At 44.5% G+C, this 27,824-nt stretch overlaps 1 pseudogene across 1 annotated transcript in view; it reads left to right on the forward strand.

Moving 5' to 3' along the window:
• The window catches only part of LOC147423803 (pentatricopeptide repeat-containing protein At4g08210-like), a 31,302-nt pseudogene extending 10,892 nt beyond the window's left edge, over positions 1–20,410 (forward strand). Inside the window, exon 2 of the transcript XR_015186641.1 lies at positions 17,826–20,410. The product of XR_015186641.1 is annotated as a pentatricopeptide repeat-containing protein At4g08210-like (transcript). The remainder of the gene's footprint in view (positions 1–17,825) is intronic.
• Positions 20,411–27,824: the final 7,414 nt, after the last annotated feature.

The following is a 27,824-nucleotide window of genomic DNA, read 5'->3' on the forward strand; positions in this document are numbered from 1 at the left end:
CTTAGCGAGACTATTTGTGGCCCAGATCTTCAGATTACAAGGCATGCTCGAGACGATTGTCTCCGACAAGGACCCAGATTCACGAGTTTGTTTTGGAAGGCTATTTGGGAGAACATTGGCACGCGGTTGCAATTCTCGTTATCTTTCCACCCGCAGATTGACGGGAAATCTGAGATTGCGAATTCAGTGGTTTTAGATTTATTGAAGTATTACATCTTGGATCAAAAGACTCAATGGGAAAAGTATTTACCTTTGGTGGAATTTGCCTACAACAACACCATACACTCTTTCGACGGAGAAGGCGCCATTTGAGATTATTGAAGGTGCTACGAAGGTTCCACCCTTCCTAAGCACGAAAGGTAAGATTTTTGAAGCCGATGAGTACACATGTGACTTGGACATGGCTTTTGCCAAGGTCCGCGAGGCTTTGCAAAAATCTCAGGAAAGACAGAAAAAGGCAACAGATCGCCATCATTGCGATTTGAAATTGAAGGAGAATGATTGGGTTCTCTTACGTTTTGAGAAGGCACACCTGAGAAAGAAAAAGGGAAAGGAGAGGCTTTTTCCAAAGCTTAGTTTGCGATACTACGGACCTTTTCAGATTTCCGAAAAGATAAATGATGTCTTCTTTCGACTGAAGCTGCCCGACACTTGGAGGATTCACAATGCTTTTCATGTGAGTCTCCTGAAGCCTTTTAAAGGCGATGTGCCCCAAGATGGGGAGCTTGATGAGCAACCCGAAGTGGAAGAAAACGAGGAGATCCTTGTTCTCGAACAGATATTGGCACATCAAGACAGAAATATTAAGGGTAAAATGATAAGGCGGTTCTTGGTTAAATTCAAGAACTATCTTACATTGGATGCGAAGTGGATGGAGGAGGGAATTAGCAGATACTCCTTAGATTGTGAATCTTTACCTTGAAGCTTTTGGTTTAGCATAGTCTATTCCAAATTTAACCCCGAATTCAGCTTGGCCGGATATTTGGTGCAGCGGGTATGCACAAGAGGGGAGTTACTCCGCTCCTTTGTCAACAAATGCCTCGATTTTTGATACTAGAGTCACCGATGTCTCTTTGAGCTTCAGGGATATTGAGAGCTGACAGTATTCGGCTGTAATGCTTTATGAACTGGAATTCCCGATAATATGATACTAATTTGTTCTTGACTTGTTTAAGTGCAGGAACTGATAGACGAAACGACTGTAGCATTTTGGTCAAAATGATCTCGATAGACATGGTTGCAATAGGGATTAGTCAATCGTGTATCTACAAGGTCCTGAGTGGATCTAGATGCGATTGCTAATTGCATTGCCGATAAATCATGTTCTGAGATCCCAAAGAATGCTCAATGTGATTTGTCATGTGATGTCTTGTGATGTCGTGTGATGTGACTGTCAATTGGTACATGTGCTAGCTGTGTGTTCCTAATGCGTCGGTACTAACAATCAGTGTCTGCTACGACAGTTTATGGCTTCTGTCTGTTTTGTAGACATAAGAGGGCGATTACATTACTTTCAAGAGGGGGGTATGGCACAAACTGGTGACGAGGCTGCGTTGTACACACATGGCTGCCCGGTACACACACCCTCCCCGATTGGCATGGACAGTCCCAGAAAATGACCCCCGCTGAAATGCTGACGTGGCAGGGAGCGTACGGACAGGCCCGCGTTTTGCGGTGCAGATCATGGAAATTCGTACAGCTGACATGGCAGAATTGCGTACGAAAATTGCTGGCAGCTTTTGGGCTGCTTTTGGGCTACGCAAACGTTGACTGTTTTCTACACAAATTGACTTGCTTTATTTTACGCTATTTTACGCAAGGCATTAGAAGAGAGAGAGAGAGAGAGAGAGAGAGAGAGAGAGAGAGAGAGAGAGAGAGAGAGAGAGAGCTTTGCTTTATTTTTAAGCCTATTTTAATAGGGCTTTTGGGACAGCTTTTGGGGCTCTACTTTTGGCATCCCTTGTTGTCACGTGACACATCCCAACCCTATGTGTCCGTGGACAAGCTACACCACAGCAGGGTTCAGTCAGTTCAGTCAAGTCTAGATTAGCAGTGATCTGGCACTTTTGTGAGTCTATTCGTAGACCGTGCATGCCCAGTCACTTAGCATAGATGAATATCCTCCAGTTGCACACAACATGATCATCGGAATTCCCATCAGAATCCATTAGCATCAATTAGGGGAATTTTCGAGTGCATTTAGCCTATTTTCCTATTTTTGGTTATTTTCACTTATTATTTTTAAGTGACTTTCCAACAAAAGTAGGTAGGGCAATTTTGCTAAGTTAATATATAAGCAAACCCAAGTTAGCACTTTCTGGCAGAAGAGGCAGCAGGAGCACCTTGCTCAATAGAACCTTGGTGGATTCCCTCCGAGCAAGATCCCAAGCCTTGGCGTTTTCTCCAAGCAGCAGATTCCTATCCCTAGCGCTTTCAACAACATTCATCGCTGGAAAGCCAAGCCCTTGGCGTTTTTACATCAGATCGTCGCCGGAAAGACCATTGCATGCCTGGCGTTTTTCACATGCCCAGCGTTTTTGGAAATGCAAGATCAGCTAGCGTTTTTGGTCAACCTCAGTCTCTAGCGTTTTGGATTTCAGCAATAGAAAAAGTAGCAGATTCAGCCCCGTAAAGATCATCAGTTTTCAGCCTACGATAATGACCTAAAAACGCAGCTAGAAAGTGCAGATCTTCAGCGTTTTCATCTTCAGCATGAACCCCGACAAAGCCGTTCATTTTCAGCCATAAGGACAGCATTAAACAGTCATTTTCAGCCACCGAAACAGCCATGAAATTCAGCGATTAGAAGATCCCAGATTTCAACCATCAAGTCGTCGTCGTCATCACCGTCGTCGTCATCGGCATAGTCCCATTGCATCAGTCCATTGCATACGCATTGTACACCTTTGTGCAATCAAAGTAGACCACTCTCGTCGACGAGAGTGGGGCCTTCGGAGGAGGGTTTTACAACCTCTCGGTGTCGTATCTCTTCTCTCTCCTTCTCTCAATCTCATTCACTTGCACGCACAATATCCACTCACTTTGTTCGTGACCACAACACTCTCCATAAGACGGAAAGCTCTCTCTTTCCCTAAGAACTAAAAGGAACCTTGAGCAATAAAGATCACTAATCTTGAGAAAATACAACATTCATTCCGCTGCACCTAACATTGGTATCAGAGCTTTGGAAGTGTTCTGCATTACTCAAGGAAAGAACCACAAGAATTTTTTTTGCTTGTTGTGATCGCACGAACGCAAGTTTACTTGGGCGTGGCGATTCCTAATCGTGTTTTGTTGAAGAGTGACAGGAATCCCAAGAAAGAAGGGCTTGTCCAGCCTCTCCTTGTGTCTCTTTTCACTCATTGAGAGCGGACTATGCACTTAGTGGCCGGCCAATCGACATGAGGTGGGAAGAAGCAACCTTGGTGTGAGCGCAAGGCCGCGAAGGGGTGCGCCCGCAGAAAAGGGTAGAACTCGGGTGAAGAGAAGATCCTTCTCCAACGCGATTTGCAAGCGAAAGAAATCCTCAAGAACCTCAAGATCCTCAAGAACCCAAGAACCCAAGTTCCTCGTGAACTTCAGTACCTAAGAACCCAAGAACCCAAGTTCCTCGTGAACTTCAGAACCCAAGACCCTCAAGAACCCATGTCCCTCGTGGACTTAAGAACACAAGAACCCACACGAACCCACAAGAACCCAGGATTGTAGAATGGTCATCACTCTAAGCGGAATGGATACTTCGCTTGGAGGTGATGAGCATGAGAGAGGCGAAGAAGAATTTTCCCCACCGGGAGGTTTTTCCGACCCTTCCCCATCTACGACAAAGATTGCACTAATTCCTATGGAGGAGTTGGACCAAGAAAGAGAAGCAGAAAGAAAAGCCTACGAAGAAGATATGGCAGCCATCGAGCGTAAGTACCAAGAAAGAAGATCAGCCATAGAAGCATAATTTTATCACGAGAACAAAGCACAAATGCAAGAGTTCTTGCGACTCTTTTCTCAATCTCAGGCACAGATGCAACAGAATCGGAAAAAGGACACTCTCTCAGTCTCTTCTTCTCCAAAGCATGATATACAGGATTTGCATGATTGTGTGAAGCATGATGATGTTTTGAATGACAAAGATAAGCATGATGATAACAATGATAAGCATGATGATTTGGATGCCAATGACAAGCATGATGATTTGCATGATCAAGATGTGATTTCTCACGAGCATGATGATTTGCATGAAGATGATGTGATTGTTCACAATGATGATGTGTTAGTGGATGCTTTTCCTAGCGAAGCTAACCTCGTTTTAGATTCGATCAATCACCAAGAATTGATCTTGGCTTTCGAGTCAAGGTCCACAGATCCCCCACACGAAGATTCGATAGATCCGGAAGAACCGATCTTGGCTCTCGAGCCTTGGTCCAAAGAACCATCACAGGAAGTATTATGTGTTCGCATGATTGATACGCACGCATTGTTCGAGTGTTTCATTCGTGAAGGTTTCTTGTATTTTAGTCAGCATCGTTATGTGATCCCTTTTCCTAGGCATGACATATTGTATGTTGAGCACGTCTCTCTCATGGATGAGCACCAATGTATGCGGATTCTTCATGAAAAGTTGACAAGTTTGTATGTCAAGAAGTCACATTCTATGTCTCTTCCTTGACATGACACAGTTGTAGAAAGAGCACATGCACCAAACATGGGCATTTCCATTGTGATTTGCCACAGTTGATTGATTTCGATCAAACAGAAAAGATTCGACCTCATTGTTTGCATGTGTTTGATGAACAGGTTGTCACTCCGTCTATTTGTTCATCTACATTGCATGCACAGTCTTTAGCAAAGACAATATTTTTTTCCTTCACTTTACATGGAATAGGTATGTTCATGGTTTTGTGTTGGAGATGGTTTCAGGAATTTTCAACCATGGAGATTCTTGAAGACGGAAGCAGCAGGACTCTAGACGAAGTTGAAGCATCAAAGGAGCCGTAGAAGACTTTGAGTCGCTTTCGGCGCGGCCCAAAGAAGCAAGCGTTGCAGACATTTATGTAGTTCAAGTACCGCACTACCCACACATCAGAGTGGGCCGGCGAAGAGTCCCTTCCAGGATTCCGGATGCTGTTGGCAATCTCCCTCGACGCCATACAGTTTGGTACCAGTACCTCACTTTGAAAAGGAGGGGATGTCACGTGCACATCCCAACTCTATGTGTCCGTGGACAAGCTACACCACAGCAGGGTTCAGTCAGTTCAGTCAAGTCTAGATTAGCAGTGATCTGGCACTTTTGTGAGTCTATTCGTAGACCGTGCATGCCCAGTCACTTAGCATAGATGCATATCCTCCGGTTGCACACAGCATGATCATCGGAATCCCCATCAGAATCCATTAGCATCAATTAGGAGAATTTTCCAGTGCATTTAGCCTATTTTCCTATTTTTGGTTATTTTCACTTATTATTTTTAAGTGACTTTCCAACAAAAGTAGGTAGGGCAATTTTGCTAAGTTAATATATAAGCAAACCCAAGTTAGCACTTTCTGGCAGAAGAGGCAGCAGGAGCACCTTGCTCAACAGAACCTTGGTGGATTCCCTCCGAGCAAGATCCCAAGCCTTGGCGTTTTCTCCAAGCAGCAGATTCCTATCCCTAGCGCTTTCAACAACATTCATCGCTGGAAAGCCAAGCTCTTGGCGTTTTTACATCAGATCGTCGCCGGAAAGACCATCGCATGCCTGGCGTTTTTCACATGCCGAGTGTTTTTGGAAATGCAAGATCAGCTAGCGTTTTTGGTCAACCTCAGTCTCTAGCGTTTTGGATTTCAGCAATAGAAAAAGTAGCAGATTCAGACCACAAGAAGTAGCAGATTCAGCCCCGTAAAGATCATCAGTTTTCAGCCTACGATAATGACCTAAAAACGCAGCTAGAAAGTGCAGATCTTCAGCGTTTTCATCTTCAGCATGAACCCCGACAAAGCCGTTCATTTTCAGCCATAAGGACAGCATTAAACAGTCATTTTCAGCCACCGAAACAGCCATGAAATTCAGCGATTAGAAGATCCCAGATTTCAACCATCAAGTCGTCGTCGTCATCACCGTCGTCGTCATCGGCATAGTCCCATTGCATCAGTCCATTGCATACGCATTGTACACCTTTGTGCAATCAAAGTAGACCACTCTCGCCGACGAGAGTGGGGCCTTCGGAGGAGGGTTTTACAACCTCTCGGTGTCGTATCTCTTCTCTCTCCTTCTCTCAATCTCATTCACTTGCACGCACAATATCCACTCACTTCGTTCGTGACCACAACACTCTCCATAAGACGGAAATCTCTCTCTTTCCCTAAGAACTAAAAGGAACCTTGAGCAATAAAGATCACTAATCTTGAGAAAATACAACATTCATTCCGCTGCACCTAACACTTGTAATCTCTTTATAAGTGTGGGCAGGACTCCCACTTCTCAGAGAATCTGGACGCAGAGTCTGAGAGTGAGAGCCTCCCACTCACTTGTACTTTGAGTTGCAGATTAATACAAAAAGAAATACCGAAAGGGGTGCCAGTCTTTGGAGCCAATATCTCTAGGCACGAAACTCCACCGGCGGGCCAGTGTCGAACCAATTGTGAACTGTGAATTATTTTGAAGTGAATTCTTGTGGTGTCGTGGTAGAATCTTTGACTTGAAGTGTCCAATTCTGTTATAGGGCGAGCCCTAAAGGTAGGGGAAGAGAGAGAAACAGACACACACCCTCCCAAGCTCTCCCTTTACACAAAGGAAATAATGGACACATGGCAGGCTCCTAGCCCGGATGCCCCCAATCTCCCCTCAAATCCTATTGGATGGCCATAGAGATGGACCAATAAGAATTAGGCTATAGTAAAATTAGTCTAATCAATTTAAAAATGCTTGATAAAAGAACCAATAGAAATTAAGTCCCCTAGAAGACTATTGGACAATCTACCAAGGGGTCCAATGAGCATCCAGCTGCCCAATGGCTTGCTTGATTCCTATTGGCCAGAAGACTAAAAGGTCCAATGAGAGTTTAAATAAATTATTTTAATTACCTAAAGCTCTCACAAAAGGGGAAGGGGGGACACTTGTTACAAGACTATCAATCAACTATGCTTCTTAATTGCTATTGGCTAAGCTTTGCAGGAGCCAATGGGAGGCCAGCAAGAGCAAATGGGAAGAGGGGTCGACCAGGAAGAGAGAGAGAGAGGTAGCATTTTTAGGCTAACTAATTTGCTACACACACACAACTGATGTGTTGAGCAAGAACTCCATCTCCTTCTCCAAGCATTGAGAAGTAGAGGCCTACACCAACAACTCTTGGCTATGGAATGCAAATCCAACCAAGAGCCAGGCTTCAATGGGATGCTCATCTCCTCTACCATGCTAATTACTAAGCTAAGCTATGCTATAAGAGTGATTATGTGAGGAGAATACTTCTTTCTCGTAAGATACATCTTCTTCCTCTCAATCTTTCCTCATTCCCTGCTAGCTCTCACCATCTTTGAAGGTGTGTGAGGTCTTGGGACTGAGGCTAGGCCCACTAGGTGTGTTTTTTAAGCATAATTTGGTGCATGAAGCTTCCATCTTCATTGCACCAACAAGTTTTGTCAAGGAGCACAAAGATTGTATTGTACAAAAGTCTTCCTTGATGGGAGAAGCTATAATACAAAGCCTTTTTGGAGGGGGGACCGGCTCCATGTAAATCCGGTCCTCAACTGTTGTCAATTGTTTTATCTCTCTCTCTTTTCAAGTATTGTCTATGCCAAACTAGCTAGGTGTAATTGTTATGTTGTTTTCTCCAACGAAGTACTCTCTCTATAATCATTAGGAACTTGTTCTTAATGAAATACTCACTATGTTATCATTTTCCGCTACACACAAGTTACTAGTGCATTAAATGTTATATAAGGTGCTACCCTCCAGACTTTGGAATGCTCTGAATGGTGTTCCTTCGGAGAACGCAATGTCAAACTATTGAACAAAAGCGAGGGCCTTGTGGGTATCCTTAAAACCAGAAAAAGTATCAGACTTTATTGCTTGTCTGCCCTCCTTAAAATGCTTGGGTTTCTTCTTCCTGTCCTCGAGAAAATCATACCGGTTGGCTATGTAAAAGTGCTTTCTCTTTGTAAACATTGGCTCATCAGAATCTGAACTGTTAGAGGAAGAAGAATCCTTGTCTGAACCATCAAAATACTTCCGAGATCTTCTATGGGATCGACTCTTCTTTGCCTTTTCCTTGCCTGTGCTGTCTCTCTGAATCCTTTTCCTCTTTTTGCTCTTTCTTCCCTCTCGTCACTGCACTCGGAGATTGAAGAACTGTTAGAAGAAGACGAGGACGAACTAGAACCATCCTTGAATCTCCCTCGTTTCTTTGTCTTCTTGGCATTTTCAAAAGGAGATCTCCGACCCAAGTAGCCTGGATAGTCAGTTGCTCTACTCTACCTCCTTGGCGACTTCTTGGTCTTCATGAGTCTATTGACTCGCCATTCTGTTGCTTCCTTGAATTCATCCTCTGAGTACACCTTCTGAGGAGGAGTCCTGTGCTAGTCCCTCCCCGAATCCATCCTGCACAACCAAACTCACACCTAGACACACGTAGTGAGTGGACATCAGGCTCACATCCTAACTTTATTATTGCTCAAAGTAAAGTACAACTCCCGAGGGTCCTCTGCTCTTAGACTCTGCGTCTAGATGCTTTGCGGAGTGAGAGACCCAAGGGCTGTTTTAAACTTACAAGGGTTGAAAGCAATTGGTTCAAAAGCACTTCTTCCCAAAAGCATCTGCTCTCTAAAGCTAGCGCTAGGGTCTCCAAAAGCAGCCAGCATAATTTACGAAAATCCGTACAGCCTGCCACGTGGCCCCATTAGTGCAAGACGTGGAAGTTTCGTATTGTTGTGCCACGTCATCATCCGTATGAATGCCATGTCAGTATGTCAGTGCATTTTATGGGAATTATCCTCTGAGTTCAAGCTTTGGGATTTTAGAGTTTTGGGCCCCTCGGTCGGTGCTCCATAAGTTCTTTAGGTTGATCGGTTCAGTTTCTCTTGTCCCCTCGGCCATTTCTCTTCTAGTTGGTCATGCCATATCATCACTTTGTGACAAGGAGTTTGTCTTGGCGAACCCTACGCATTGATGCGAGAAGGATTTGATTTCGACAATTTTGAAAAATTAAGCTTCTGGTAGAGTGGGGTAATCTGAAATGCTTGCCACAAAAACCCTAGCAGATTACAACTTGAAATTTTTGAACATCTCTCAATGGATGTCTCTTCTCGAGATGATAACCTTGGAGGCCGAGTGTGATTACTATATCTTGGGGCTACCATCACCGCCAGAGGAACATTGTCTGTCCAAGCCACCTTCGACCATTGAAGAGCTTATGGACCATGCTGCAGTCGTCTACAAACTTGTGGAAGAAACCTAACCCTAATTTTTGGTGCAGCTTTCAAGATGGAAAGCTAGACATCTTTCCGGTCTCGACTGATGTCGAGAATGCTTTGATTTAGCAGTCTGAATTTTGTTTGATAAATTGTTTGAAGATCCTGTTTGGAATTTGTTTGAAATGCATGCTATCTATTTTGAATTTGTCTTGGTACCGATTTGAATTGTCTGACTCTGGTTCTAGTATTGGTGTCAATGATTGATGATTTACTCTCGGGAGGAGTACTGAAAAGAATTGATGTTATGAGAATGCTTGCACATACTCATGGCCTCAACCCTTGTGGTTATTTGCGGGGCGAGTATTGAATGTTTGAAAAGTGTTGCTTTTACTTATGGTCCGGACCCTTGTGGTTATTTAAGGGGGGAGTTTTAAGAAGTCTGAGCAGTGGTTACTCTCAGCAAACCCAAGCGACACAGGGTGCGGTGGGAAGCATTTGGTTGTAAAAGGCCTCTATATCTCATGGCGTGGGTTATTTGCAAGTCATTGAACAGCCCATGGCCTGGATCGGGATGGTTATTTGCGGGGGGAGTGTTCATCGGTGACTGTCTATTTCTATGTCTTGTACCATGCGTACGTGAGCATTTGTGTTGCATTGTGATGTGCCAACCACTGACTATTCCTATTTGGGTGAGATTGCATGGGTATGTAATTATTAGTGTATCAAGACACTTGTTACAGATCAGGGTGGTTTGGGTGTGATGGCTAATTTTGCCGCGCTAGAATATCAAGAGCTCTGATATGGAATGAGAAAGCCGATTGTCCCTCGGAATGTCTCTTGAAATGACCCTTCGAAATTTTTGAGCTAACTTGAGTTGTTTTGTAGATATACGGTAATCGCGGATGATTACTCTTCTTTCAAGAAGGGGGGATGGCACAAATGTTAATGTGTCAAGCCATTGAAGACCTGGCGGGTTGGGGTTTCTCAGACCCAGCCCTAGCTGACTTGCAGATCCCAGTGTAGGTGTCTAAACCCTAATGAAGAAGAAGTTTTACCAACTTATAGGTCCTTGCCGTGTGGGATAATTTTTACAGGAAGTTCCTACCAACTTATGAAACCCCGTCCCATGGGGCTAGTGCCTAGGGGGCCATAAATAAAGCATGACCAGCGTGCATGCATGCACACAAATCATGCGTAAAAGACGGTGACGTGGTAGTTGTATGGACGCCCGCGATTTGCACTAACAGTGCCACGTGGCAGCCTGTGCAGACTTCCGCGAGTTGCGTTGCAGTATGCTGACGTGGCATGTGTACGGATTTCCACGTTTTTAGCTGTTGCCAGCTTTTGGAGTTCAAGTGCTTTTAGACAAGATGCTTTTCATGTAGTGCTTTTCCAAGGCCAAGGGCCTTTAAATACGTGCCTAGGGCCCACTCTCTAGCAGTTGTTCGTGTGAAGGTGAAGAGTGTAGGGCTCCAATTGTCACAAACTACTGACGTGTCAAAGCCCTGAAGAATGGAGCCAACTTGCAGATCCCGGTTGAGGGGCCTAAAAAGAACAAGTAACAGAAGAAGAAGTGAGGGGCAACATCATGAGCACTACCTCCTTAGAGATGATTTTATGATGATGCATGGCAAACTTTGTGTCACTAGGCCATGCGACGTAAGGTCATGGAAGAGAGTCATGTCCCACCGTATGCAGGGCATCGTTGTATTGATGCGACAGTTAAGCGGTAGAGACATTCTTCTATTGGCCTACCTTGAGGAGAGATGTGGATGCCTTTGTGCACGCATGCGTGATTTGCCAAAAGGTCAAGTTTGACAAGCAAAAGGCACCAGGGTTGCTACAACCACTGCCGATTCCGGATAAGCCATGGGAAAGCATTGCTATGGACTTTATCTTTTATCTTCCAAGAATGCCAATAGGGAATGATGGTTATATGGACCATTATCTGCAGGTTCAGCAAGCAGGCCCATTTTTATCCCTGTTAGGAAGAAGATAAAATCTATTATTCATGTATAATATGTTTAAGTACCATGGTATGCCATAATTGATTATTAGTGATTGTGATCCTCACATGACCAATTTGTTCTGGAGAGGATTGTTTGAGAACATAGGCACTACGCTCAAGTTCTCATCTTCGTTTCATCTACAAACTGATGGACAGTCAGAAGAAGCTAATTCTACTGTCTTAGATCTGCCAAAATGCTATGTGTCAGATAATAAGGGCAAGTGGGAACAGTATTTGCCTATGCTTGAGTATGCGTACAATAATACGGTGCATTTGTCGACTGGCAAGGCACCTTTTGAGATTGTTGAAGGCAGCAAAAAAGTTCCTCCCATTTTGCATACAAAGGACAAGATCTTGGAGGCAGATCGATATGTTGAAAACATGGATGAAATGTATAAGAAAATTAAAGTTGCCTTGGAGAAGATCTAGGCAAAGCAGAAAAAGGCTGCCGATTGTCACCGTCGTGAATTGTTGTTATCACCTGGTGATTGGGTTCTGTTAAGGTTCGAGAAGGCAAGGTTAAAGAAGATGAAGGGCAAGGAACGACTGTTTCTTAAGCTCAATATGCGTTACTATGGGCCTTTTTAAGTCCTTGACAAGATCAGCGATGTGGCTTATAGGCTGAAATTGCCTAATGCGTGGAAGATTCATAATGCATTTCACATGAGTCTTCTAAGACCCTTCGTGGGTGATGTGCCAGAAGATATGTCAGATGAGGATCAGCTAGAAGTTGAGGAACTTGATGAGATCCTGGTACCTGAGCAAGTTTTGGCACATAAGGACAGAAAAGTTAAAGGACAAGTTGCAAGACACTACTTGGTTAAGATCAAGAACTATCCGCCTATGGATGCAAAGTGGATGGAAGAGCATGAACTGTCAGTCACCAAATGTATTGGAGCTTTACCTTGAAGCCTTTGGGTTACAACCTACTTGTGCCCCAACCCAACTGTGTAAAGGAAGGAGGGCTAATGGTAGAGCTAGCACATCAAATGTACTTAAGAATTCAATGTAATAGATGGGAATGACAAAAGTATGAAGGTCTCATTAAGTCATTTGTATCTGTTACGACCTTTCTTGCGGATACATGCGATGATAAAAGAGTGCTAACAACACAAGATCATCAGTGGCATGTATTTATGGTATGCGATTGAGGACGTTTGCGATTTCAAGAGGGGGGTATGTCGCGAGGACGTGGCAACTGCTAACCTTAGTTGTTGGTTTCTTTCCAATGATTTTTGTTTTATTTTTGAGACCCTCTTTTTGAAGTTGCAAATGGTCGGACATTGTATGGCCAATGTGAACGGTAGTTTCACCCATAGACGGGAAGTTGGTCTGCACTGGAATTCGTATAGTAAGAGGATGTCTAGGCTCTCTCAAGATCATGTAGGTTCCCCCCCCGTCACACTTAGCGAGTTGGTGGATACTTGGAAGTGAACTCAATAAAGGCACAAAGTCAAGGTGGGGTTACCAAAAGAAAGTACTCGATAGTTCGGACACATTGTATTTTTGGATGCGGTCCCTATGGAGATAGATGGTCAGAAGACGAGTGGGAGCCCAACGGAAGCATCTCCTAAAAATTAGGGAACTGCTATTTTGGGCCATGAAATCTCAGAGCAAGCAAGCCTAGCCGCAGAGGTAGAGCCCTTGCAGGCGACTTCTGTCACCTGCAAGATTCTCGGCACCAGACCTAGCAGAGGAGAGTTGCGTGACCTTCTCCAGGCCCGCCTTCTTGGAGGGGTGGGCAAGATCTTGGACATTCAGATCCTCGGACGAGGCTACTATCAGATCGAGTTTGAGACCTCTGAGATGGCGTCCAAGGTCGTCGCCATGAGCCCCTTGACCATCCGAGCAGTTCGAGCCCACTTTCGACAGTGGAGACATGGTTTTGACCCTACTTCAGATGTTTTGGTAGAGGAGGCAGACATTTACATCTCCGTCTGCTTTCCTGGTTTGCGGAGGGAGTACCTACCACTTTTGTTTAGGATAGGCTCAACGATTGGGACTGTCCTGGAGACACCTCGCACGGCAGTCTCAGTAGCTGCCAAGGGGGCCGGCATTCCCTCAGTTCGCGTTCTGGTTAGGGACACTCGCACTCTCCCGAAGGTCATGCTCCTTCCTCGGGTGAGTGGGGGGTTGGTTTAGACAGAGCGTGGAGTATTCGGGCCTCCCGAACCAGTGCTTCATTTGTCGACAGATGGGCCATCTTGCGAAGGCCTGTCCATGGAGGAGGCCCCGACCTACACCACAGACTCAGTCCCAGCCTGCAAGGGCTGGCCAACAGCCACCACAGGCAGAGACACAGAGCTCACAGGCAGAGCCACCCTCCAAGCATGGGGCTCAAGCGGAGGAGGGATGACAGCAGGTTCGTGGTCGATGACAGTGCGACAACCTGGCACTCAGAGTGGTCCTCAGGCGCCTGCCCAGCAGTAGTGGGTTCCCACGGGCAACCGATTCGGTCCTCTTGTGCAGGACGAGGTCCCTACTCCAACACCACCTTAGCTTCACCCTCGACAGTCCCTCCTCACCCCGAGTTCCCCGCCTCCTGCTCCCGCCGCCTCTCCCCCTCGCCCCACTACCTTTCCGGCCCCCCCCGTCCCTCTTCTCCCCCACCCCCCCCTCCTGCTCCAGTTCCTCAGTTGACCCAGGGGCCAAGGCCATCTCCGGTTGCTAGGAGATCTCTTGGCAGCGCCTTTTGCCACGAGTCGCTTGGCGAGAGAAGGACAGCCTTTCTTGCGACCCCCTCTACAGGTACAGACGTCTCCCTTTGCAGCAGTCCCTCGTGGTCTAACGAGCTTCGATATTTGGTTCTTTGCCTACGACTTTACACGCTTTCTCGGTGACGACTCATCAGACCTTGAGGCAGCCTGCTTCAGGGTTCATGTTTTGTTCCTTGCAGCTAGGGGGATAGAGGCCTTGGACTCGGCGGTTGGCTTCTCTTTTCCCCTTTGCGGCAGGGACCAGACTGAGTGGACTCTCGACTCAGTGTTAGAGTGGCTGCATACACAGGCCCTAGAGTTCTCTCACCACATGGGAGACCTAGGAGTTACATACATGCTTCTTACTCTTTGGCCATTGGCCAAGTTTGCGGTGACCCCTTTAGATGCAGCAGGATGTAGGCACCTTGTGGTTCACTTCTTTGCTGATACGCAGTGCTCGCCATGCTATGTACACATTCATGAGGACTCCTGGACTGAGGAGATTGCTTTACGTACGGTTCGGTCTACTTGGGCTTGGGCCAAACACTCTTTGCAGTCACGCCTATCTAGAGGATGCTCGGATGTGCTCTTCTGCCTTCTACTAGCGCCCAAGGCCCTCCTTATATAGGTGCATCAAATTGGGTGGAGGAGTCATACCAACAGCTCCACGACCCCATAAATGATTAATTAATTAATAATTGTCCCCATAATTAGGTACTTGCCCCAAATCAGGTCCACTGACTAGAAAATGATCATGCTGGGTACTAATGGTTGTGCAATCAGGGGGTATGCAACCACTCTAAGTGCTTAGACATCTACGGCTTGCTCACAGGCTGACAAGGGTGCCAGAACACTTCCTAGGCTAACTTGAACCCTAGACCTGAGATAGCTTGTCCACATGCACAAAGGGTTAGATGTGCATGTGACATTAACACTGACAAACCTCCTGGGCAACGAACTCTCCCAATCACTCTCTCATAGAGAGCATAGATGGCCCATATCATCTCTGAGGGTATCCCCAAACTCTGAAGCCGTCGAAAGAGCCTCTCCCGTGGGAGTGTGTCAAACGCTTCGCGGAAATCCACAAAGCAGCAGTAAAGCTTCTTCTTCCGCACCTTTGTCCCGTCAATGAGGCAGCGCAAAACGAAGATGTGGTCTATGGTGGAGAAGGTCTACTTGAACCCTACCTGGCTAGGAGCCTGTAGGCCTTCAGTCTCCCTGTATGAACTAAGCTCAGCCTCAAGAGCTACATCATATAATTTGGCCATTGTATGGCCAATTATGATAGTCCTCTAATTCCCGAGGTCCAAGGTGTCCCCAGATTTGTGGATTGGCACGATGGTGTGCTGGGTCCACTCCTCTGGGAAGCCCTCCCTATAGCGTGGTTGAATACATGTGCAATCAATGGGGCTATAGTGGCGGTTGCGTCGATGAGGTGCTCGCTCTGTAATCTTGTATGATGTGAAGACCAGCGGTGCGGTAGACGTTGGATGGCCTTCTTGACCATCTCTACTGTGAAGAAAGAGGAACTCATGGGTCGAGGCCCGGGTGGTTGTGGAATCAGAGGCTGGTTTGGTACTTCATAGAGTTTCTCTACATAATCATGCTATATCTGTGGGTCCTCAATAGTGGTAGGCGGTCGTGGCTCTCGAAGGGTGCGCCATGTTGTGGCACTGTCCATGCTCATGAATAGGCGGTATAGCTCTAGCTCTTGAGCCTCGTCAAAAGCTTGTCGTTTTTGGCGTGTGAGTATCTTTATCTGTTGCTTGACCTCTCGGTCAATGATCGCCTCAAGGGTCCGCTACGCACGCAACTGGCGTTAAAGGTCTCTGCACTCATTATCGTACCATCTATTATGTGGCATAGTCCTTGGGGGGGTGTACGGGAAAGAGCTAATGGCCGATGTCTGAAGGACGGATGTGATGTGGGAGGTGAGCACAGGTAGTGGTGTAGAGGGGTGGGGTAAAAGGAGTCTCTTCTCGACCTCTTCCGAGTATAGGGGGGCTAGCTCATGAGAGAAGTGAATCGTGGTGTGTGGGGAGCGTGTCGTGGGCGTGGAGGGTGTGTTGTTTCCAATGAGGAAGAGTGCAAGATAGGTATGATCGACTCGGATGGGTATGGGCGGGATGGTAAAAGAGATAAGTAGGTGGGTGGCCTCTCCGGAACCCATGATACCTTTCCTTTTGTATGGCGTGCAGTGCCACCGGGTCCTATATGTCATATGTCTCGTATTGGTCGCAACTTGTCCTAGCATTGAAGTCTCCCATAAGGAAAAATTATCCCGATGTAGAGTACTCCATGATCTCATCTGATAGGCACGCGTATGGGGATGGTCTGTCCTCCCCCCGCCTCTCCATTTCTGTAGTAGCAAATGTGGAGCCTGAGGGGGGGGGGGGGGGGGGGGGGGGGAAGTAGCAGAGGGCAATGTAAATGATCCCCTCCCGTGATAGTTCGATGCGAATCCAAAGGCAGCGGGTCGGCGGGTCCCGTGCTACTATCTGTATCCTGCTCTGGAGTCCCTATCTAAAGAATATAGCCACCCCACCTGACCCTCACGAAGTGTGCTGGCGAGTACTCCCTCGATGTGGGGACTCCCTTTGAAAGTCGTGGATCCTCGTAAACTCCGTTCTGGGCTCTCATGTGTCTCTGTTAGGAGAATGAGGTCCTGTCGTCTCATCACCTCCTCAAGTCTGTCTGGGTGTGTCCGTAGATCCCCGTTGCGGTTCCAGACCGCAATGTGGATCTCCTCATGTGTCTCATAGGCTGCGAGTCCCTATGCAATGGTCTTGCCATCGATGATGACCCTACCATCTCGGTATACCGCCTTCTTCCCTTCCTTGTGAGCTTTTTTGACTCTAGGCATGCATGCATGGCGGTGGTCTTGTTGCATCTTTGTTAGGTCGTCGTCAAGGTAGATAGGTGGGCCTTCTAGCCCTCTCAAGATGGCCCTCTTTTGGATGAATGAGGTTCGGGATTCCGTGAAGGGGAATTGGAGGATGAGGGATCTTTTGTGTTGGTCTTTGCCGGCTCTCCAAGCTTTGGAGAAGGGTAGCTCCTCATCTTCCTTGTAACCAAGCTTCGTACATAAGGCTTTCCCATCACTCTCCGGTGTAGATCCCTCCTATTCTTTGATGCCTGTCAATCGTATATTGAGGCGGCGGGCTTGTGGCATCTTCTCTTCCTCGATGGTTGTGTGGATGATGAGCGCCTCATCTATTTGGGTTCTCTCTTGCCTCTTTTTTGATATTCTTCTTTCTACTTCGAGCCATCCTTCCTTGGTGGCCTCTAGTTTGTCGTCGATGCTTGCCGTGAGAGCCTGGTGATCTCCTCCTTGAGGGCTTCCTTGGCTTCCGCTTTGATCTCTCCTTCTTCAAGGGTGAGGGATATGATAGAAGCACGGAAGAGTTCGATTTGCTCCTTCAATTCTTCCATTCCTCTTTCTCCTTCTCTCTCTTCTCCTTCTCCTTCTTCCATGCTTCCTTCTCCTTGGTCAAGCCTTCGACCTCTTTCTCCAGCTTGTGTAGGCGGTTGGAGATGTCGTTGAGGGTGTCAGCCAAGTAGGCCGTCACCTTCTCATCGGGCTTGGCGACCTCCCTTCGCGTTCTTCGGCCTGTCGACGATTTGGGGGGGGGTACCCTCATAAGGGGAGAGTGTGTGTGGGTGTGTGTGAGAGAGAGAGAGAGAGAGAGAGAGAGAGAGAGAGAGAAAAAGAGAGAGAGAGAGATGGCCGCTTTTTTGTTGATCAGACAGATTACGGGTGATGCTTTTGTTAGCTCTTTAGAAGCATGGGCAGGAGATAATAATGTCAAAGATGTGCCTAGCGTGATTGAGCGAGGAGGGTATGATCTGGGTGCTTATTTTTCTTGCGTCCTACAGAAGACGATACGCAACAAAGATTTGAAATATGGAAGGAGAACACATGCAATTATTAGTCTAATTGGGTTTGACACAGTTGATCTTCTAGGAAGCTTACTAATTCAGATGTTTGCTTCTGGTGGGAGTTTAACAGAAGCTGATCAAGTGTTTAGAAGACTACCAAGGGCAGGCTGCCTTTCACTGTGTGCCATCATCTGTTCTTACACGAAGTTTGGGCAAGCAATTCAGGCCATCATTCTATTTTTTCGAGCATGTCAGTCAGCTATGGAGCAGGATGGACACACTATCGCTCATGTAGCATTTTAGCAGCTTTGCCAGAGGGCAAGGCAATTCATGGCTATATTTTGGAACAGGGCTTTGATGCGGATCATAAGTTTTCTAGTATCTTTGTATGCGCAATGTGGTTGCCTTGAGGATGCGTATAGACTTTTTGAAAGATATTCAAGCCTGGAGCTAGTAACCTGGAGTGTCTTGATTGGTCAGTACACAAAGCTCGGTCGTGGTCACGAAGCTTTACAACTGTACTTGCAAATGTTGCGACAAGGGCCAAGGCCAGACAATGTGATTTTCACAATAGTGTTCAATGCATGTGCAAGTGTTGCAAGCATTGCGCAAGGGATGCTAGTTCATGACCAATTCATCCAAAATGGTCTCAGACCAGATTGTCCTTTTGAGAACTCTTTGGTTGACATGTGCGCAAAATGTGGAAGCCTTGAAGATGCACGCCACACTTTCTTGACCTCTCAGCATCGGGATGTGGTGGCTTGTAGTTCTATGATGAATGGTTTTACCCAGCATGGTCGACCTCAAGAGGCCCTCGAGCTCTTCTGGGAAATGCAAAAGGAGGGTGTGCAGCCTAATTGTTTCACTCTTGCATGTGCATTGAAAGCATGTTCAGACTCAGGTGACTTATGGCAAGCTAAATTAATCCATGCACACATTGTTTGTTCTTGTAATGATGTTGATAACTTTGTTAGGAGCACACTTGTAAACTTGTATTCCAGTGTGGGAGTATTGAAGATGCCCATAATGTCTTTGCAAAATTGGCCACGCGACGTTCTGTGGACTGGAGTATGATGATATCTGGGTCTGCTATACAGAAGCATGGCCAAGAGACTGTTCATGTCGCCGACTTGATGCAGGAGGAGGGTCTGAATTTGGATAGAATCTGCTTCACGGACATGCTTAAAGCATGTACAAGGTCCATGATTGCTGAGGCAAAATTGATACATTCACAGATAATCGAGAGCGGTTTTGAGTGTGACAAATTTGTTGGGGCTTCCTTGATTGATACCTATTCAAGATGCGGAATTGTTGAGGATGCTCGTAGGGTTTTTAACCATCTCTCAGGTAAAGATGTTGTGATATGGGGAATCATGATGACAGGCTACCTGGAGTCTGGTTTAAGCCAAGAAGTCTTAAATTTAATGCGCGATTTACAGGAGGGTGGAGTTGTTGAACCGAATCACATTATCATGGTTTCTGCTCTCAAAGCATGCTCTATTCTAGTTGCACTCGATGAGGGGAGGTTGATCCATTGTACTGCGTTGGAAACTGGTTGTGAGCTGGATGTGTACGTCGGAAGCTCATTAATCAACATGTATTCCAAATGTGGGAGTCTTCTTGATGCATGCAAGATGTTCGAACGCTTACCCGAGAAAAATGCGGTGATTTGGACAGCCATGATCGGTGGGTGTGCTCATCACAATGAGTATAAATTGGCCCTCCAGTATTTTGAAGGCATGCAGCGTGTGGGTCTAAAACCCAACAAGCAAGCTTTCATGTGCCTTCTCACAGCATGCATCCATGTGGGCTTAGCGGATGCTTGTCATCTTCATTTAGTGTCTATGGCAGATGAATTTGGGATTGCTCCAACACTCGATCATTTGAATTGTGTAGCAGATGTTCTTGGGAGGGCAGGCCGTGTGAAAGAGGCCAAAGACCTTCTCGAAACAAAGACAAAAGCTGAGAACATGGTAGGTTGGATGTCCCTTCTCAGCCATTCCCAGACTCATGGCAACATCAAGGAAGCACAGAAGTGCTTGGAGCACATAACGGCTTTTGATCGCAAACATGCAGCTGGATATACGCTAATGTCGAAGGTGTATGCCACGGCTGGTATGCAGGAGAATTCTGAGATGTTTCTGGCATTGAAGGGCATCGCGAATGCGTGGAAGAAGCCCGGGGAGGCATTTATAGAGCTCGACAGCAAGGTGACGGATTCATGGTTGGGATGCGGACGTCTCCTGAAATCCGTGAGAAGTTACAGAGGTTGCACGTCCACATGCAGGCGAGGGGTTACAATATCTTCTGCTGAGGCTTGCTGGTGCCAGCTATGGCATCTCTAATTTCTTTCCATCATCTGTTTTTTGTTCAGAGCAGAAGTTAGCGTCCTTATACCACTCCAAAAAGGTGGATATGAATCATCGCTTGCTTGCAGCCGGGAATTTCTGGGTTTTGAGTGTGGAAGAATATGGTATTATAAAGAAAAAGCTTTGCAAGCCTAGTTTCTCTTTTCTCCAAAAATGACAGTGTGTAGAGGACGTCAAGCTGCTGATTCGGTTGAAGCTAGGCATGTGGCGGTCTTGTGTGGCCCGTCAGAATATAACTATTGATTGCGGTCTTTCTTCTTAAGGGTGGTGATACTGAATGCAGTGGAATGTCTTGAGCCTTCAAGGGGCATGCCCCTTAGTCTGCTGCTGTTGTTTCCTGCTGTGAATCAGGCGATGTTTCTGCGAAGTGGTACATTAAGTCAATAACAAAGAAGGCGAGCACTTCATCCACTATCAACATGCTTTGGAGCCCCTTGCCTGGCTCGGTGGGGCTGCGTTGACAGCAGACAGTCTCAACAAGCAAAAGACTGTGTTGTGGGAGCAATCTGATCTGAATTGTTGGGGGAGACTTTGAATTGCATAGCGATCAATGAACTCTCCGATTGCACAATTTAGGACGGCATTTACGTAATAAATTAAAAGGTATTCCTAATGGCTTCAACAAAATTAAAAGATGCTACAAATTCAAAGATTCCACTCAAAAACAAGCAAAATGATGCGTTAATATATAGCACGTAACTACAAGCAATGATGAACACATAGATTTGCAACAATATTACCTAAGAAAGATGAATACAACATTGCAGAGAGAGAGAGAGAGAGAGAGAGAGAGAGAGAGGAGGGGGGGGAGGGGAAGGAGCGCAAGGAAAACGCTAAAGAGAACTAAGAAGAAAACGCTATAAAAAAAAAAGAGCAAAGAAACACCTATTTATATGGATACAAAATGTTTTTTGAATTTTCATGTTCATTTGTTTTTTGATTTTCTACCTTCATTCCTCTTTTGACTTTTCACCTTCATTTGTCTTTTCATTTCCTAAACTCACCTTTCACTTATGCACTTAATATGTTTTGAAAGAATTTTTATTTTTCTGAGATTGGGGAGACCTAAAGATTGTCGTGGGTCAATTTTACATAAGCTCAGCATTAGCGTTCGTAGTCCACTGGTCAGGATAATTGCCTTCCAAGACGGGTTTAATTCTTGGCGGACGCAAATGAACCGTCAAACCGTCAGATATCTATTAACACAATATGGCGGAAGGGGGAGCCCTTTACACGTGTCTCAATCTGCGCCTTGAAGGCTAAAGTCCAAAACAAAAACAAGCCCCTTTGCAAGCGATAAAGAGGGAGAGAGAGAGACCGCCGAAGGCGGCCGGCCGTACTAGTCTATCTTTAAGATAAATCCAGAATTCTCCAGGTTTTGAAAGACTCTGATTATCAATTTGTATTTCAGACGTTCCCACTAGTGTAGTATTTTCGATAAAGGTCCTTCATTTTATAACTATAGTCCCTGTTTCCATTTATTTAAGACAAAAAGTCTTTGGCTTCATTGTAACGTTAGTTCATTGCTGGGAAAGTCCTATTCCTAGATGGCCATGTTTCCTCCTCTAGCTTAGTAAAATTTTTCGTATTGGCAAGTTCTTTGAACAATTTTCTTGTACTTTTTTTTTCTTGGTTTTCCTTCCCTTTCCCTTACTCTAGGCTATGCTAAGACCACCCTTTCCCGACCACTAGTGTAAGGTCGTTGACCATTTTCTTGAGACTTTGCATTTAGGCAATCCCTCGATCTTGACCATCTCTACCGAATCTACGCAAGGTTGGGATTTGGGAAGGAGCTAGAAGTTAGGAAGAGTTGTACAAGCCAGGCCTCGGGAAATGGAAGGCTAACTATATCCATAACCTGTTCACATCAAAGAAATTTCCCCTTAATTTTTTTTGCAAGGAGGATTTGAGGCCGGCTCAAATTTCAAGATTCTTAGTTGAAAAGTTCAAATTTATGTAGAATTTCCCTTCACAAACACTCCATAAAACAATTTTCAGAACCCTTGATACAAGCCCTGACTGCCACAATTCTTTGGCAAGCATGCCATCTTGAATTGTAATTGCTTGAAGATATTCCCTCTTATGAGTTTCTTGAGAAATATTCATCACCTTCCTTTGAGCTAAACTTAGAGGTTTTAGCATGCGGACGTCATCGTTCAAGATCACCTTGTTGATACAAGGCATTGTTTCTTCCTCCAAAATAGCCAAGCCAACTTTGCCAGCATTTTCACACACCGTTTGTTCATCGACGCTACAAGAGATAAGTATCGATTACTTGAACCGTAAGAACATTGTTCTTTGTTTTAGCCCACACATTATGTTCGCATCACGATCTAATGTTTTATTATTGAATAATCTATGCAAGGAGTAGCTCCCCACCAGTTTAGAGAGAGTTCGGGCGATTAAAAGAGAGGAAATGGTAATGCACAATACTTAAAGTGCCAATGTGCAAAAAGTGTGCGAATCTATGCAAGGAATATCTCCCCACCAGTTTAGAGAGAGTTTGGGCGACTAAAAGAGACGAAATGGTAATGCGCAATACTTAAAGTGCCCCTGTGCAAAAAGGTTGTGTGCTGGCACTCACGCTTCTCTGATATCTCTACCTATTAGTCATCGTTGAAGGGAACGAACTGGAAAAGATTGACCAAGTAGCAGTCCCATCGAGACCACTAGTTCTAGGAAGTTCAGACCTCCCATAATCGCCTAAAGGGAGTCTTGGCCTTTGCATTCATCATGTTTGCCTTGAAATTTTCAAAAGTCCTACGATGATGACAAGCTCAATGCATACTTTCCTTTCGCTACAAAATACATCCTATCGTAGTTTCTTTTTTGAGCAAACCCCACGTGATCTCTTCCACAATCAGATGACCTTTGTGTGTAATGAATGGTGTGACCCTTTTTCTAGGCGAAAGAAAATGAAGGATGAAAATATGCATGCTGGTATCATTGGCTATGGTGGATAAGTCGTTGTATCATTCATGATAGGATCACAATCAAAGGAATTAGAGAGTTTGATTACACACTAATGTCTAAATACGAGAGAGAGAGAGAGAGAGAGAGAGAGAGAGAGAGAGAGAGAGACATAACCTTGACAAAAACACTAATTGATTAGCTTACTGAAAAGTTTTCACATAGGTTCCTTTTATGCCTTGAGCGAGGCATTCGGAGCACACACAGAGGGTGACATCACAGATAAGGCAACTACGTAGATATGGGGTAGGTTGATTAGCCAACTAAGACTAGCAGCTAGTCTTGCCAGACAAACTTAACACATGGTGTGCGCATGTGCTTTTTCCAAATAGATTGATGAAGCGGAGAGTGCTCTCTCTCTCTCTCTCTCTCTCTCTCTCTCTCTCTCTCTCTCTCTCTCTCTCTCTCTCTCTCTCTCACACACACACACACACACACACACACACACACACACACATAGGTCACAATAAACTCGACAATGCCATCTCAAGGTCTTTATAGAACCCAATCCATCCAGAATTTGATTGTCTTTTAGGAAGTAAATGGTGATGCTATTGGAGTTGTAGACCTGATAAAGTAGTGATTTCCTAAAGTAGGAGTTGCTGTAAATATCTAATGTAGTGATCATGCGAGTGTATCTCTCATGCAATTTTTCTACAGAGTGCTAACAAACCATATAGAAAATTTTCCTTCAACATATGTTCTTCTCAGACATCTATTGTGGAAGAAAATCAACATATTAGTGAATGGTTGACTATACATTATAAAAACCAAATATACCCCGTAGAACAAGTAGAATATCTTACATTTAACTCAGCCACCTCTCAATTATGAAAGTCTCAATACACCATGAATCCATTTGTTCTACACTATGAAAAAAAATATTAATTCAACACCTTTAATTTAAATCCACCTTGGTTTAAGTATGATAAATTAAGATAAAATAATTTTACCTTATGCATTTCGTTTAAAAAGAACCAAGAAACAAGGTACATGCTAGACTACAATGTATATGCAAAGACCTATGAGCAGAATTACAAAGATGCTTTGAAAGAGATAGTCTGGCCCAAGGGGCATGAGTTGGCCCAAATCTCCACTCAAAAAAATGGCAGCAAGTTCTTCACCAAGTATATCTCTTACATTGTGTGGGGAACCAAGGGCCTAAAGGTTTTGGTCTCCAAGGTGGCCGAGGTTGTCTTGTCCACATCACTAATGAGAAGTTGTTCTTAGTTGAATTTTAGCTTCTCTACTGGCTTTTTGTATCGTGTATGATAAACTAATCATAATCTGCACATGTCTAAATGTATATTTCTAGATTTTATGGGTCAAGAGTGAAGGGAGGAAGGCATATCTACAAGGGAATTGTCATCCATTCTATGGCTATGCTGTCACATTTATTGGTGGCATTTAGAGAGGTACAAACTACTTTTTTCCTATTTTTCTTTTGATATTGAAGTAAATAATTGTATAATACGAATCTTGTTGCAATAGATATGTGTTGGAGCTAAACAAGAAGAAAGAGAGATAAAGAAAGGTTTCGATTGTGAAGCTCAAAGGAGACCAATATGCACTCCACCTTGGACCCTATCTATGTTGGAAATTGCTTCTTGAAATCCCAATTAGGCCAAGGTCAATAGGCCAAGGTCAAATGTGATGACGTCCATCCCACAAAATGAACATCTTCTCATACATGTGGCACAACTCATCCATCTCCCCACCTAGATAATCAAACGCGGTAGAAGTTTTGAGATCCCATCCCGACATCGATCAAAATTTAAGATCCCGCCTTAGAAACCACCCCGACATGATAAAACAAGCCATGATTGATTGGTAGTTTCTCTCTGAAATCGATATGGTGTGCTCATCCACGTAATCCTCATTAGTGCAAATAGAGGGATTGGTTGATAGGTGATAGAGGTACATTTGGCAAAAGGTTTGAGTAGAGTAACTTGTGCTTGTTCATCCGTTGACTGATATATGAGCATCAATCACTTGCCCAAATATTTCTCTCTTGTTCCTCCACAACCACCTCATTTGTTTGAAGATGTCATATGCAAATATTTTCTCTCTTGTGATTGTGCAAAAGGGATCTCCTATGCCTTCTCTTAGCCTTTGGAATATTGATTTTATAAAGACTACGCTGATTGGAAGAAAAGAGTGATTGACTGAGAAAGAGGGACAAAGAGGAAGATGCCAAGTGAAACTTCCATCTTAACATGGAAAACAAAAAATCAAAGTACAACCTTCGCTTCTAGGAGGACAATTTCCCCCCTATGTCATCCAAAATCCACAACGTGGTACAAAGGTGCAGCTGAAGCATCAACCTACCACCCCTCTTTGAAGACGATTTGAAACTCATCTACCTATGCAAGATGAGGCTGGAACTCCATATTATACTTCATAAAGTCCTCTAATAGATAACTCCAAGATAAACGTGCAATTGCAAAAGTCACAAAAAATCAGCCAATCCATCTCCCCAAAGAAAACATTGCCATATGGGCTTGCTCCAAAAGTGTTGAAGAGGATCCCATTGCACTCCAAATACTTTTTTTTTATATGAAGAAAGCTGGGGAAAAATTGACTCCCCCTTTGGATCCAAAAGCGGCATGACTCTTCTCCTTGCTTTTGAAGGCACAACAACATAGCTCCATTTGGAAAAACCTAAACAATCTAGGAATGTTGTACATCTTGGAACCTCCATGGCGTTTCCCTTGGTGAACTGAGGTTTGGAGAAAACAAGGGTAAAAGACTGGGCATCTTCCCTCATCTATCACCTCGTCCATTCTACACTTTTCTTTCTCCTCCCCTTTTGTCTCATGCTTTCTCTCTTTCCTTCCCTCCTCTTGTACTTACCCTGTACAATCCTCCTTGTTTGCAAACATTTACTTCCTTGTCTCTCCTTTCGTTCAATGCTCCTTGGTTTGGTTATCTCCTCCTCCTCCTTTTCCTCTCTTTGCTCCTCTCCCCCTATATCGGTCTCTCTTTTGCCCCATCTATCTCTCTCTTTTCTTCTTCCATGTGTGTGTGCGCGTGCACGTGCGTGCATATATTTATTTTTGTATTTTTACTCTCTCTTTCTTCTTTCACACTCCCCCCCCCCCCCCCCCCCCCCCCCCCCCCCTTCCTCAACCAAACTCGTCTCTTTTTAGCTAAATTTTGAATAATAAATTTCAAAAAATGATAAATGACAAACTATAAGCATTTTATCTGAAAACATCATCCTTAAAGAAAAAAGACATATTTTTAAACATTGGGTATAAGATGATCCCACAACAACATACTTTAGTTTTTTATTGCTCTATTTTAAGTACTTGTGTGTGGTTATATACGAACTTAGAAATGACTTTCAATATAATATACAAAATTTTGGCACTAAGGAACTAGAAGCAACCTCCACTCATCTTGAGGAATGTGCTTACATCTTGGAGGAATGCTTGTCAAACAAGTACAAGGTTGCATAGTAGTTGATGATGTTATGTTGCATGAGTTTTCTTGATATCCTTGGTAGCCTCATATTTTCGATGCATATGTCTTATTTCATGATTGATCTCACAACCTTGGAGACAAATAATTGGGAGCTATGCATGAAAGAGAACGCTCTTGCAAAGATCATGGCAACCAAACTCTCTTCGAGCTACTATGAGAAACCAAACTTTAACAAAAGTAGACTGACAAGAGTCAAATTTGTTGAGAGAGATCCCAAGGCCAATGATGATGACATTGCTTTTGAGTTCCACTAAAAAAGGGTGTGGTGCCTCCAACAGATGTAGTGGAGCACACGTATGACTCACACATATGGATGAAAACATAATACTAAGTATTGCATTCTGTAGGGTTTTTCACAAAAATCAATGCTTATGGTCACTTAAATTTGTTAATGAGTTTTGTGCAAATCTTGTACATATGAGGTGCCAAACATGTGTCACTTATTTGGGATCTTGTTAAAGCCTTTGTTGGTCGGAGAACCATTACAAATTGGGGGTGGAATTAATGTGTGTCACTATTGTTAGTGCATTAGATGATACATGGGAACTTTAATTGTAGTATGTGAAGCATATCAAGGACACATCTTGGGGTTCCACCTCAAAATAAGTGCAGCATGCAAGGTCACCAAGAGCTTTTTTTAATTCAAAGAGTTACAAGTAACATTTATAGAAGTGGTTTAAAAACAGAATTTTGAAAAAGCTATAGGTTTATGAAGAGAAAGGCTTATTTCATGGTGTGTGTGTGCATGTGTGTGTAGAGGGACTTTAAAATACCTCTTGAATGCATATGCTATAGGAAAATTATGGAAGGTAGACCCCTTGATACGAGACAATGAACTAGTCAAATGAGTCATATTTTTCCACATTGCCACATTGTTTGAGAAGGCACACATTGGCAAAACCTATAACATGGTGAGAAAAGTCTTGGACATGGCACCAAGATGGAGCGAGAAAGATGCAACTATGCGTGGCCGATGGAATTATGAAGATATCACTCATGCAAGATGGAGTTTTTGATCACACCATTTTCAGTGGTGGAAGC

Source organism: Adiantum capillus-veneris, chromosome 26 (assembly GCF_014529385.1).
Source record: "Adiantum capillus-veneris isolate H3 chromosome 26, ASM1452938v2, whole genome shotgun sequence".
Lineage (NCBI taxonomy): Eukaryota > Viridiplantae > Streptophyta > Polypodiopsida > Polypodiales > Pteridaceae > Adiantum > Adiantum capillus-veneris.